The sequence below is a fragment of the Lactuca sativa genome, chromosome 1 (assembly GCF_002870075.4).
Source record: "Lactuca sativa cultivar Salinas chromosome 1, Lsat_Salinas_v11, whole genome shotgun sequence".
Lineage (NCBI taxonomy): Eukaryota > Viridiplantae > Streptophyta > Magnoliopsida > Asterales > Asteraceae > Lactuca > Lactuca sativa.
The window spans coordinates 118,439,376-118,454,898 of record NC_056623.2 but is presented as its reverse complement, the minus strand read 5'-3'; positions in this window follow the sequence as shown (position 1 = coordinate 118,454,898).

Here is a 15,523-nt window from a genome sequence, read left to right as displayed (position 1 = left end):
CTGAAATCCGAACAGAATAAGAAAAATAAATGTAACAGTGTGTCTGATGAAGTAGCAAAACCTACACATAATGTTGGATCCGCAAGTCATTTGAAGCTTCTGATTTGGTAATTTTTTAATGGTACATCAATGTTTATATATGTTTATCTGTATATTTGACATTTTATGGTATTTATGCAGAAGTGGAAATTAGGACATGATCCACCCCATAGTGAATTGTTCCTGTATACACACATGAAGAATCACGATGGAGTCACTTTCACAAATGAAAAAGATAGACAAATTCATGTAATATTCATTTCAGTGTTAAACTTTTATATTGTAGCTAGTCCATAATATCATTCATAACTTTGATATCTTTTAACTTACATTATTTTAATTTTGTAGGCGGCCTATACAGATAAACGGGAAGAGTTGAAAGCTAAAGGCGCTGAATTTGAGGAGGACAAGCTATTTTATGATGTTGTTGGTGGTCATGACAAAAAAGAAGACTTTATGGATTAGGATCTTTTGCAAAGACGGTTCCCAATAGTAACGGTAAAATGGATGTATCTTACATTACGGAAAAAATGATGAAATATAAGAAATTAGGGAGCTTGTTGCTAAACAAAAAGTACAAAATGAAGAGCTTAAAGAAATGATGAAGGCCCACCAAGAAGAAAACAAATCAAGGGTCAGGCATCTTGAAAAACAACTTCAAACGGCAAAGGATCTAATTTTTGTAAGACTTTAGATTAGGTCATAAAGTGTTGATATATGTTTATGGCAGATTATTTATTTTAGATTAGCAACTTTCCTTTTTGCATATAATAAATAATTATTGTATTATTTTATGATATAATGGTTTTGATTTTTTTGTTATTTTTGTTTTTCATATATTACTACAAAATAATTTGGATCTAATTTATAAATCAATTATTCATCGGTCCATATGGAATCTGATATATAATATACACCATGAAAATTGCTTGGGATTCATGACCACAAAATTTGTTAGGAAGTCATCAAACGAAATTTGCTAGGGATACACCATCACAAAATTTCCTAGGGAATCACCACCACAGAATTTACTAGGGAATGACCACCACAAAATTTACTAGGGTTCACCACCACAGAATTTGCTAGGGAATCAGCACCATGGAATTTATTAGGAAATGACCACCACGGAATTTACTAGGGATTCACCACCACGGAATTTGTTAGGAAATCATCGCAACGGATTTTGCTATGGACTAACTCCAACGAAATTTGTGATGGAATGACTACCACGTATTTTGTGATGGAATCCTACTACGGAATACACGACAGAATACCATCTACCACAGATTTCATTCCGTTTTCACAATTACGACAGAATGATTGTTTCCGTAGAAAACGTTCGCTACGGAGTTTTTTGGGACGAAACTCGATCGTCGCAAATTCAGTCGCTATTTGTCATTTGCAACAGAATTTCAACTATTCGCAACGGAATCCTTCCCTAGCAAAATCGCGTTTTTCTTTTAGTGTGCCTTCAAACCTGACAATTGAATAGGATGACTCTTAAAGAGAGAAGAATGATTTATTAATTTATTACTTTTTTAATAAATTAATTAAATGATTTATTAATGTATTATGAAAAATACTATATTAATTAGAAATAATATTGTTTAATTGATATTTAACCAAAAATTAATTTGGAATTAATTTATGTGTTAAAGGAATTAATTAAAAACGTAGGGACTAAAGGTGACAATGTTGAATAGTTGAGCATTAGGCAATTTTAGAACACCCCAATAGTAGGGGGAACGAATTCTAGATGATCTCTAGGGTTTCCTTGTGCTATAAAGGTGCTTTGGATGCCTTATTGAAGAAGTTAAACGATTAGGGTTATCTTTGATACACCTTCTAACATCCCAAAAATACAGGCCAAAAATTTCATTTTTAAATACGTCCTTATAAAACCAACAGTGTAATAGAACATTTGTAATATCATGTCATGTCTAAACCAAAGTAGAAATAATCAAACATGTTATCATAAAACAATATCAGAGTGTAAACCCAAAGATCTCATGTGCGGAAAACCATAGGGTGATGCGTTGCGATCAAGCCGGCTCCTTTCCTTTAAACACGAAGTACCTGAAACCAAAACTAAAAACTGTAAGCATGAAGCTTAGTGAGTTCCCCCATCATACCACATACCATATAATCACATAACATACATATACTGTCATGCATATCTGGGTGCCCGACCTACCCCTTCGGTCCTCTCGACCGGATACTGACTAGCATATATGGGTGCTGGTCTCCCCTTCGGTCCTCTCGACCGGATGCTGGGGACTATTTCACCCCTACCACTACCACATAACACGTATCACATAATCTATTTAACATGGTTGGGCATGACTGCCCCTTCGGCCCTATCGACCGGTAACCTGGGGACTATCTCCCTTACTATCACTAGCACATAGCATCATATCATACAAACACATAAACATAACACAGGTAGTAGCAACCCTAGATGAATATCACAGAGACAATCATCTAATCATACAATTCCTACTAGTGGGCCGGCATTGTGGCCTTAGACCCACTGCTACTAGAAGGTAACTCACCTCACTTTGCTGAAGTCCCGAAGACCCAATCCCACACTTGTTGAAATCCCGCAGACTCGACCCCAGTTGTTGGCTGACAGATTCCCGAACTGTCAACACGCAATTAGTAATTGGGTCCCAACACATAACCAATTGTACATTCTTTGGATAATTACTACATTACCCCAAGCTTGGCTCATTCAAGCCTAAGGCCCAATCCATAGGCCCAAAAGTCAACTATGAGTCAAAGCCCATCACATGGCCCAATTTTCCAAATTGGGCCCAAGCCTATACATGGTCTTATTTTAAGGCCCAACATTATACAATCATTAAGGCCCATCTATGGCCCAATTTTCCAAATTGGGCCCAACCCCTTACATGGGACTTACCCTAGGCCCATTAAATTATTTTAGTCCATATAATTATTCTCGGATAGCGCATTAATAATCCAATCATCAAGGCCCAAAAGAAAGGCCCAACAATAAACCCAAGTGAAGTTAGGGTTTCACATAAAATGCTGATTAGGGTTAAGTTTCCTACTTAACCCATTAAGGACTTAATCCACTAAGGACTTAATCCATTAAGTCCAATTATCACTTAGATTAATCTTTACCAATGATTATTATTTAATATCTCACATTAATAAATAATTCTCGTGTGTGTGACCCGATTAATTCTTAATGTTAGGGTTTCATTGGCATTAGGGTTTTCCAATCCAATTATTAGCCCATTTATCAATGTGTTGGGCTTTTAGGTCAATTAGGGCTTTATTGGCCTATTAAGCGCACTAGAATATCATTAAGCCCATTAGGGTCTTATTTGGGTCAAGTAGGGTCCATTAAGCTTCATTGGGCCCATTAAGGATTACAAGGCCCACAAGGGTTTCAAGCACCCCAAACCACTCGATCAAAACACACCGCCATCCGACACGGTGGCCGGTGGCGGCAGCCACCACCCTAAGGTGGTGGTTTTCAATTTCTTTCATTATTCCAATTTGCAATTTACACATTACAATGTTAAGCTCAAAATAAACACACTAACAAAATGAACACACACAGGCGGCACATGGCAGTAGCAACTTCTTGCAATAACAGCCACCACCTCATGGTGGTGGCGGCGGTTCTTTCAATTACCAGTCGGGAGACACACCCACACATACATCGACTGAGATACACACGAAACCCCACAACAGCCCTTCGGGGTGGTGAACGGCGGCGACAACGGACCCCAACTAGCTGCAATTAGAGAGAAACGGGAGGAGGTGAAAGGTGATGACGGACGAATGTAACAACAACCTCGTCGTCGGCTGCTCTCCGGTGCACACAACTCCGATAACAGCGTTGTAGCGGCCGACATGACTGAGGCAATGGCCGAAGATGAGGAACCGGCAACACCACATGCCCCGACGTGGTCTTAAGCTTCCTTGGCTTCACCGGAGGCAACAGATGGCGGCGTCGGACTTGTATGATAGGAGAATGGACGAAGAAAGAGGAGAAGGAGCATCTGAGAACACCATCACGCCACTCGGAAGTCACTCTCGGTGGTTTTCTCCATTCGTGCATGGCGTCCGACAGCAAGGTGTGACGACATCTTGATGTCGAGGTAGTAGGCGGCGGTAGCCGGAGCTCTATCTGGTCGAAACACAAGAGAGGAACCGGTGGTGGCGGCTGTCTTCAACTTTTAGGTTTAGGGTTGAAATGGGAGTTTATGATGCATATATACTCGCTTAAGCAAGGGTGACGGGAGTTGTCCCATATTCATATTTTAACTTTGCCCTTTAAACCATTCAAGTCCCTCCCCATAAGATCTTATCAAATGTAATCCGAATTTTACCCTTTCTACCCTAACTTTGGAAATCTTCTTCAAATTAAATCCGATAATTACCATTTAACCCTCCGCATTAAATCCTTTACATCTTAGGTACAAAATTTACCAGACATAAGCCATTATCTTAGTTATGACATATTCAGCCCTTCCACATCATTTCGCTTTAAATTAATTCCAAATAATTACCACGGAGTCCCTACCTTCATAAATATTTATAAACGGGGTCCAGAGCTTACACTTTTAACCCTCAACTTCCAAATTATGACAAATAGCTCCTCGTAACCAACACCCTGCTACAAAGTTATTGATTTTAGGGCTACTATATCTTCATAAATTTATTTATTTATTTAATAAATGAACAGGGTGTTACAACTCTCCCCTACTTAAATTAGATTTCATCCTCAAAATCACTCCTTACCATTCCTTACACACCCAACCACTCCAGTGACATCGTCACCATCCTAGTCATACCTCATCTTTCCGGGATAGTTGTGACCATCTTCACGAAGCCCTAAAATCCGCAATAGAACGTATTCTGCTGTCTTGAGATGGTCTCGAATCATCATCAGACTACTCATACTGAATTATCATCGTTCAGTCCTGCCCGTTTGCCCCTTAATAGGCTACTCAGCTCCTGATAGCTCGAGGTTCCCACTATCAACAGGGTCACATACCTAATTATCTATGTCGATCACTCGTACCTGACCAAGGTTCAAATACTCCTGCTGTGAGTGAATTTTCACTCCTCCAATCATCTAGCTATTTCGTACGTATTTGCAACGTGAAACGCAAATACTAACACTGCCGAAACGCAGAAACTGCCCTAACACTGAACTGCCTGAAGCAGTATGCTGCTACATAGTTGCTTCCCAAAATCTATCGAGACCGGCTTGGTCTCGATTCATTCACCAATGATCTGAAATGCCGGGTTCAGGCCTGGCTGCGGAGCCAAAGGACTCCCCACTTAGTTGCCTTACACGACTTCTGAACAAAATACTTCCCTTGAACTAGTTGCCACTAGTTATCATGCCACAATGGCCCAAACAACTTTCTGATCTAACCGATCAGTTCTATGCGTCGAATCCCGACGTCACCCAATCCAAAACTAAAAGTGATTGCTACCTAACCAATGGTAGTCTTTGATCACAAACGACCTTAAGCAGTCCATTGCTTCCCTGATCTCATATATGTAGTGACGTCCCTACCATTTCATTACTGGCTTAACCAGATCTAACCCATTTGGGTAAGTCCGAAATCCAATCTGTGGATTTCCATATCATCACTCCTGCACCCGAACTGGTGTGTACTATTGCTCCTTTCACGTCTTAACAACACACTCATGCTACCTACCAACCTAGTGAATGCTACGGCTACACCCGCGGACTCACAACACTATATCGCTATCTGACCACTAGTGAATGCTACAGCTACCCCCATAGTCTTATAACACTTTCCAAACTTTCTTACTGCTAGTGAATGCTATGGCAACCCCCGTAGTCTTACAAAACTTTCCATACTTGGTAGAACACGCACTCGACCTAACACACAATTGAACTTGAGTCCTAACCGGAAATCTGACCTGGTTCTCAAAACCTGCTATCACGTGACCCCATTGTATCAATACCGTACCCATGCCCGTGATCAAAGCGTCACAGTAAACCACGAAATCATCTACACCCTCTGGCCGGGTGAGAATTGGTGCCTCGCACAACCGCTGTTTGAGAGTCTCGAAGGCTGCCTGCTGCTCAGGCCCCCAACGAAAGGCCACCGACTTCTTGTTTAGTCGGGTCAAAGGAACCACAATCTCAGAGACGTCCCATGTAAATCTTTGGTAGTAACCTGCTAGACCCAGGAAACTCCGAATCTCAGATGGAGACCTCGGAATCTCCCACTGCATCACAGCTTCTATCTTGGCCGAATCAACTAGAATACCCTTTTGGTTGACAAGGTGCCCAAGAGATTGCCCCCCCCCCCCCCCCCCCCGCAATCAGAACTCACATTTGGAGAATGTTGGGATTAAAACCCTAATTGAGATTTGATGAACAAGATGCGGAAAATAAGAACAAACTCAAATATGAAGATTATGTCGAATGATCACTCGATTTATTGAAAATATGAGGAATGAATTACACTTTAAGCATAGACTAAAGAATCTAACACTACATAAGAAACCTCACAACGTGGCGGCTACATTTTGCCTCTCTCTTTTTTAACCCTAATTATGAATAATACATGACTATTTATAGGGAAAAGACAAGTCTTGGGCTTTTAACCTAGAATTCATCAAAGGGGCCCATTGCCATCATCCATGGAGTACTTTGAAACCCTACAATCTCACCCTCAAAGTATGGAATGGATGACAATGCTTTAACTTCCAAAACAAGCATCTAGCAAATAAAAAGATCTGCAATGAGGAATATATGAAGCAATCCACGAATCTTGATTCTTCAATAGTCTTCAAACACGGGCTCTAGGATATATAAATCAAGCACTGAAGTAATGTCTTTAAACTTCATTTTCGAATGTAATCCCAAAGAATCTTCATGAAAACCAAACCCGCCATAAAAACCCATTTCAGAACAAAGAAACCAAATCACTTCTTGTCTTTGAAGAGCTCCCCTCCATGTCACAATGATCTTCAAATAAGCTAATGATATAAGCCATCAAAAAAATATCATGTAACAACCCAAACTTTAAGATTTGTAACGCCACTTGATCGAGAAAATACAAGAAGTTGGAGATATAACAAGTCCTTAGCAGAGCTCGATAAAGAACTTCCGTTGTAAAGGATACTTCTCGGTAAAAGCTTTAGCAGAGCTCGATGAAGAACTTCCGCTGTAAAAGCTACCTTCATAATTCTACCATAAGCTTTATCAAAAATCTTCAACTTTGAAAAGTCACAAATCCAATTTTGAATGGCCATACCAAAATTCTCCCCCGATTTATTATCAAAAACATGATTATAAAGCCTTCAAATGGTCATGAGAATGATCTTGAATGGATAAAAATTTACTAAGCTCCCCCGCGACAAAAAGATATACACAATGAAGTATAAAATCCGAAAAAGTCGTGAAAATTTGACGTTATCACGAAAAACGACTTTCCGAACCGCCAAGACTTGATGGAATCTTTATTTTTATTTTCACGAAAAAATATGAGCATTGAAAAATCCAAAACTGTTCACCGGCCCTTAAATTTGTAAACTTTTCTAAATATAAGGTAGAAACTGTCACTTGCTGAAAGACAGGGGTTGGAATGGTAATTCTCCATCTTTTTTTCTCTTTAATTTGTACCAATTTCTAAAAGAGTACCAAATCAGCCATGTTGCTTAAATTATAGGGACCAAATGTGTAACTATGAATTGTCTTCCCCATTTTAACGTCTGATTAAACGAACCATTGGAACGGTGAAGAATGTTCGTAAACGAAAGCCAAATATCGATTCCAATCAACCTCGTGTAGACTTTCATTCTGAGCACACCGATACCAAAGCGAATCCAAGTTCGTTGCAAGCATCATGATGCGAATCCGATCCATAACCTCTCGCTTCAAATCAATAAATCACAGACCAAAGCGAATCCATATCCATACCGAATCCAATCACAGGTTCGCTTATTGTTCTCACTCTACATTCGCTTCAAGCCCTTTCATTCCAAGTGCAACACATGAACCCAATCACACTTCCGATTGCGAGTCAACAGCAACTCTGATTCCGAATCAAGCCATTTCACTTCACAATTCCGAATCAAGCTAGTTATGAACAGATGGTCCAATTGATTTAAGTTCCGATCGCGAGACTCGCTTGACAATAAGGTTCCAAATACAAAATCAATTCCGATCAGAAAACTGAGTTCCGATTCCTAACAGTCCACATAACAATACTGAAATACACCTTTGTGTCTGGCTATGTATATGGATGTGCATAAAGAAGTAACGGGGCATCTCTATCCTTTTTTGGGGGAAGAGAGAGGGAAGAAGTTGCAGCGGCACCTCACGAACTTCTTACTGGAGCAGTACTATAGGCATTTTCGAGTGTTTGGATGCACGTCTTTTGTTCATATTACTGCGCAGTTAAGAGAGTTCTATTCTAGTTCTGAACCCATCCAAAAGAAATACCGATACCGATTTCACAGATTCTAACTCGACATAAATTCCGAATATTGTTCAAGTATCGAACACATCCATATCGATTCCATCATCCAGATTTCAAATGGCTTTCATTTTGATTTTTTTTTTCTGGTTTGACTATCCAAATCGAGATACAATCTAGGTCAACCGATCGGCATTTATTCATCATAAAACTTCAAAGATTGCATTCAACAAAAACCCAATCGATTCTCCAAAGATCGATTACTTTTACAAGTCATCAGTAATTTTCAAAGATCAATACAGATTGTAAAATCAAAATGACTGTATGAATAGGAATGAGAAAACCGATAAAAATGTGATCTTGGATTAAAACAACCCAAAAATCGATTCATGAGAAATAACAATAATACAAGCACCGATAGTTAATCTTTGATAGACCAGAAGAGATCAAACGGATGGATGAACTGAGTAATAGTAATCGATACATAAAGCAGATGATGCACACAGGAACTCGAGTATAATATTAGGGACAAATAAAAACTGGATCGACAATAGACATACGGACCATGAACAGTGACGGAATAATTGGGCCAAAACAAAAGAAATTAATCCACGAAGCAACCAATTTATTTTGGACAAAACAATTTGATCAAGATCAGATCAAAGATATGAGCATGAAACAGATTGGATTAAAAGAAAATTACCCCGATGAACAGTAGATGAACAATGACTGCAAACATAAGTCTCCATGAACAGTAGTTTGAACATAAATTTTGATTCCATACTACCAAAACACCAAAAATCTTCAAAATCTTGTGCAGAAAATCATCAAATCAAGAACCGATACTTCAAAAAATCAATAGAACTTCAAAGATCGGCTCTGATACCACTTGTTGGGATTAAAACCCTAATTGAGATTTGATGAACAAGATGCGGAAAATAAGAACAAACACAAATATGAAGATTATGTCGAATGATCACTCGATTTATTGAAAATATGAGGAATGAATTACACTTTAAGCATAGACTAAAGAATCTAACACTACATAAGAAACCTCACAACGTGGCGGCTACATTTTGCCTCTCTCTTTTTTAACCCTAATTATGAATAATACATGACTATTTATAGGGAAAAGACAAGTCTTGGGCTTTTAACCTAGAATTCATCAAAGGGGCCCATTGCCATCATCCATGGAGTGCTTTGAAACCCTACAGAGAACTTTATAAAAAGTCTCTCCCCCACTTAGATTCGACTAAGTCTTCCTTGCACGCAAGAATTAAAGGATTTCCAATTCTTCTCGCTTTCTAATATCCCACTGATGACAACATGTGCCTGCCAATGCTAGCGTTTAATCACCAATTAAACCTTGAGATCTCACATCCTCGAAAATCTCGATGAGTACTCTTGAGATCTGATCCAGTCTGACACCTTGATCCATCTAACATGTTGTCAATCGAAGGTCTCAATCTTCACTCTGGCTGACGAATCCTCGTTCTCATTTCCAATCTTGCAGTACCACTGAACTCTAACTGAATCGGAAAACTGATCTTGTTAATTAAATAAAAAAATATCGATGGCTGCTAATTTCTCGGATTTATTTGCTAATTTTTGGGATGGATAATCAATTTGAGATTTGAAATGTTGCAATAGGGATGAAAGTGATGTAGGCGGGAAAAGTGAATAAGGGCATAGAGCTTCTAGCCCAGCGGTATCTAGTATTGATTTCATTCCTTGAAGTTGAGGGCTCAAACCCATCGTAGGCATAGGTGGATTTAAAAAATAGGTTATATTTGTCGTTAAAAAAAATAGATTTTATGCAATTCTATAGGTTAGTAACTCCTATTTTATTTTTACCAATCAAACCATACAAGTTTGAGACATTAAACTTTGGTCATATATCCGATGTTTTCCGATTACATATGACATTTAATTTAATGACATGAAATTTAAGAGTTTTTTTTAAAGAAATGACATGGCATTTAAAAAAACAATGACATTGAATTTTCTTTATTAATTGCCTCACTTTCAAAAATAATTCCAATAGAAGGTTGGAGGGGAGGTAGCTAGGTTTACTAATTACTAGTACAAAAATTAGCAATGGTCACTCCAGAAAACCGTAGCCAAATGCCTATATCTACATATGGCTACTTTAAACTTTAGTGGTTGTGTTATATGAAAAAGTATAGTTGTAGCATAAAAGTGTGGTTATTGAGTATAGATTTCTGTTGTTACAATTAATCATTACATCCAATATTATGGTTGTAAACCTTTTTCTAGAAATATTTTAGTTATTTTAGTGACGATCTTTCATCGAATGGCCACATGAACTTTTTTTATTATGAAGTTTTGTTAGTAAATTGTCACATAAAAAATTGTTCATTATGACTACTAATCTTTGAAGACATGAAATTTTGTGAAGCATGATCATGTTCACCGAATGACCACATGAATTTATTTTCACTGTGGGGTTTTGATAATAATTGGTCATAAAAAATTATTTATTGTGACTATTTTCTATCATTTAATGACGCACAATTAAGTAAAACATGACCAATAGTATGTTAAATAGATAATTGTTTTTTAATTATGGTTATCCTACAACTTACAAAAACATACGTATTATTTATTTAGGTTGTTGTTACCATTTAGAACTATAAAAACGTGTCGGTGTTAATATTTTATGTATTTTCAACATAGAAAATCAATTAACGATTGTAATTGATTTGTAGACACAAGAGTGTATAACTATGGCCATTATTCACTTTATGACACAACCATTTGTTTTAAGAATGACCTATTTTATGCCGAATATTCAGTTTATGACCACATCAATGTGTTTTCAATATGGCATGTTTATCATTTAGACACTCAAAAATAGATGAGTTTGACTATTGTTTGTATTATAATCACAGAAACGTATTTAATCCATAGTTGTAAATGCTTTATAGTCATATAATGTTTTTAAAAACTATGATTAATGTAGAACCTACAGTCACATGAAGGATATCGATATTAACAATAAAAGGATATTTAAAATAATAATAATAATTTGAACAACGAATTATTATGATTTTGACACACAATTATCTATTGTTACTAATATTAGTTAGTTATTAGTCACATTTATTAATGTTAAAACATTACTACAAAATCATTATACAAGCACAACTAATATTTACTATCCCTATTGTTTAGTATCAGCCACACATACTTTTGATAACCATAACATTTGTTATTTTTTAGACAAAGTAATAATTTTGCATGTGGCTATTAATTACAATTTTGACGTCATGAACCAATAAAATAGTAGGCATTAGTGTTTTATTGACACAGAATTTCATTAAATGTTAGCATTCTTTACACTTTTGTGACATTAACTTTATCTTATCATGTCGATTTTGTAGATTCCGAGACAAGTATTGTTTGAACATGACAATATATAAATTATTATTCATGTGATTATTTAATAAAGTGACATGTTGTATCTTTTTTTGTCACACCTCAGCCGAGGTGAAACATGTCGGGAGTGCAACTAAGTTCATGGATCACAGATAAGCTGAATATATAGCATAAGTACAACGATAAACAAAACACCATTTATATTCCATCATTAAGTTTAAATACAAGGTTCTTACAGATAATAATAGTACAGTAGTTGCCTTAAACATGTAGGTAGCACTACAAGAAAAAAGGCCTTTTACGACGCTCATTGCGCGTCGTAAAGGGCTCAGACAACGCGCAAATGCGCGTCAAGGAAGGCCCTGTCATAAAGAGAGACGACGCGCTTTTGCGACGCTCATTTACGACGCGCAATTACGACGCGCGTTTACGACACGCGTTTACGACACGCAATGCGTATCAAGAAAGGCCCTGTCATAAAGGAAGACGACACGCATTTGCGTGTCGTAACCTTACGACGCGCGCATTTATGACACGCATTGCGTATCAAGGAAGCCCCTGTCAAGAAAGGTCATGTCATAAATGAAGACGACACACATTTTTGCGTATCGTAATTTTAATTTTTTTTTTTTAAAAAAAATTATTTATAGATTTACTGAATTTCAAATTAAATTTGCATATCATATCTCATAATAGAAAATAAAATACCATATACAAAAAATACAATACATTGCACAAAAGTTAATGTCATACAAATAATCATTCCAATAGTAGACAAATGTAACATTTCAACATTTTTTATATAATTAACTAAATTATTAGCCAAATTTCCTAAAATACCAACATACTTTTCTATGAAGCGCATTAACACTATTCTTTTCCATCAAAAACTTCAAAACTTGCATAATTAAATTAATGTGTAATCAGCTACAGAAATTTGTGTGAGCATATGGATAATTCTCTATAAACACCACATAGAGGTATATAAGTGAAGTCAGAAGTCAGAACTGTAAGTAAGGCTAAAGATGCAGCAACTCACATTGGAAAAGTTGACTGATAAGACTCTGGAACCGTTCTTGCATCATTAGTAGAGGAGCAAGGGGGAATGGGAATTAAGGACAAAATGATGTTCCTGTTTCAGGGAAAACACCACCAGTTGGACTGATAAGGTGACAGAAGGTCCGTAAATATGAATTTTTAAAACAAAAAATGATTAGTTTTTAACATTTTTTATAGAAATCCACATGTGTCGATTTTGTCTCCAATCACCATGTAATAATTGCTACTTATATGGTGCATTACGATACACAAATTGATTTCTTTTCTATAGGACTTTACAAATGTTATAGAAAAGTTGTATTCAACTACAAATCATTCTAAAAGTTCGTATCACAAGAATGATTAGAAACAAATGTAAGTGTCATATTGTGAGATATTTTTATCCAATTTTCTTATGTTTTCTGGTTAATAATTTAGTGTGTCAAATCTTTCAGGTATTTATACATATATGCATTAAGAAGACCGAAATAAACATAAAAAAATCTTAATGTTATAATGTATTACCCACCATATACTACACCATGTACCATTGATTGAAATTCACTTGTAAGAAACTACCCTGAAGCAGCAATTTGCAGATACAAACATTTAATAACATAAACAGAATAGAGATTCTTCATTTTTTATTGTTTTAGCCACTTAGGTATTTTCTGTAGTGATCGAACACTTATATGTGTTATGATGGTTAAAAAAACATTATTTTATTTGGTTTACCTTATTTTGGAAAGGTTATATACAGGAAAAAAACAATGTATACTCATTTTTTTTTTGAATTTAGCCACCAAACTATTATGTAGCTATTGATTTTTATAAAGTATACTTTTTTATCAATTTCATTTTACTAAATTTATAAAACATATATTCTTTTACCTTATTTACAAGCTTGTGTACTTGTTCTCTGTACATCTCCTTCCGGTCCACAATATTAGCACAAAGCTCTCCCAACAACATAGAAGCAAAATTACCATGAAACCAGTCAGTTATTCCGTTTGTTACTAAGATAAAAAAAACTAGTGATAATAAAATAAGTAAACAAACAAAATAAGATATAACTACCAAGATGGTACTAGTTATATGAAAATACCAAAACTACCCTTATAAATTTAAAATGTTAATATAAAAAAAATGGACAGTTGGCTTTACTTGTAATAATAATTCATCAATTTTGCCACTCTTCTTCAAGGAAAGCAAAGCCTCCTACTGATCAAAAGCATACCTATTTGCAAAAGGAAGAATTAAAAATAATTATACCATGTAGATATATAAATCAAGAATGAAGGGGAATATGAATATCCTTAGAAGTTTAATTTTACTCATTAAAGTAAAGAAACAGATAGATCATACAGTGGTTTATCCTTAGAAATTCCTTTGACACCATTCTCTGGAACTTGATCCTATAACAAACACATAATGTCATTGAGAAGTGACAAGATATGATAATAGAAAAAATAAATAGATAAAAAGCTGATGCAGATGGGTCGTCCATTGTAAAAGCAACAATACCCTGGGCAACATCTTAGTTTAATTTAACACCATGGACTTAAAAATAAAAATAGGAATTAAATGTACCTTATGTGCTGCTCAACTGACTTGGGTGGCAGCATCACTTATGGCATAAACTGTATTACTAAGAAGACTAGTAGTTCCTTGTGTCATGCCTGTGATGAGTCCTACTAGACTCTTCTATGTATGAGGGAAATCGGTAACAAAAAAAAAGCATACCAGCAGCATATGGAAATGGGGGGCCAACGGACTGAAGATAGTAGAGATCTTCGGATAATTTGAATAAAATCAGATTAATAGCTTGCACTAGTTGTTGTAGGGTGCCAATCACTATTACAAGCCTATCATTGAATCCAATATAGTTGTGATCCTGAGGGGAGATCTTAATGTTAGGTCCATAGTCTTCAATGAAGGACCTGTAAATGTAATAACATATCAAAAATGGAAGTTGTCACAAATTTAAAATTACAAAGTAATAGATCAAATTTGGTCTTACCTAATCATGGATCCACCCTTTCCTATGATTACACCACATGAGTTATTGGGTACAATCCACCCTTTCCTATGATTCCACCCTTTCCGATAATTGAACCAGCTTCAGCATTTGATGCAAGAAACCTCAGATATGTTGTATCTATACCATCTTGAATGAAAAATGAAATCTTACTAAAACATAAAGACTGTGAGACTCAAGTTTCTGTAATGTTTTACTTTAAATTTATTCAAATATAAGCATGTTAGATCTGATTTTCTTTGGTGTGTTTGTACAGGGGGTGAAGGCTTACTGCTGCTTGCACAAGCCTCTGTATGTTGAATCGCTACACCCTGGAAACTCCCTAATTGCTCCTTCAAATGAGATAATTAAAGGCTTTCCTTTTCCTGAAGCAACAAGGGATCTAATTTATGATTTATGATGAATATATATAAATGTTAAATGATTGTGTATAAAATGACACATCTGTAAAAAAAAAAAAAAAAAAAAAAAAAAAAAAAAAAAAAAAAAAAAAAAAACTGGTTTATATGATTATATCATGGTATAATTGTATAAGAGTACCTTTTTTGTTAGGAGTTCATAG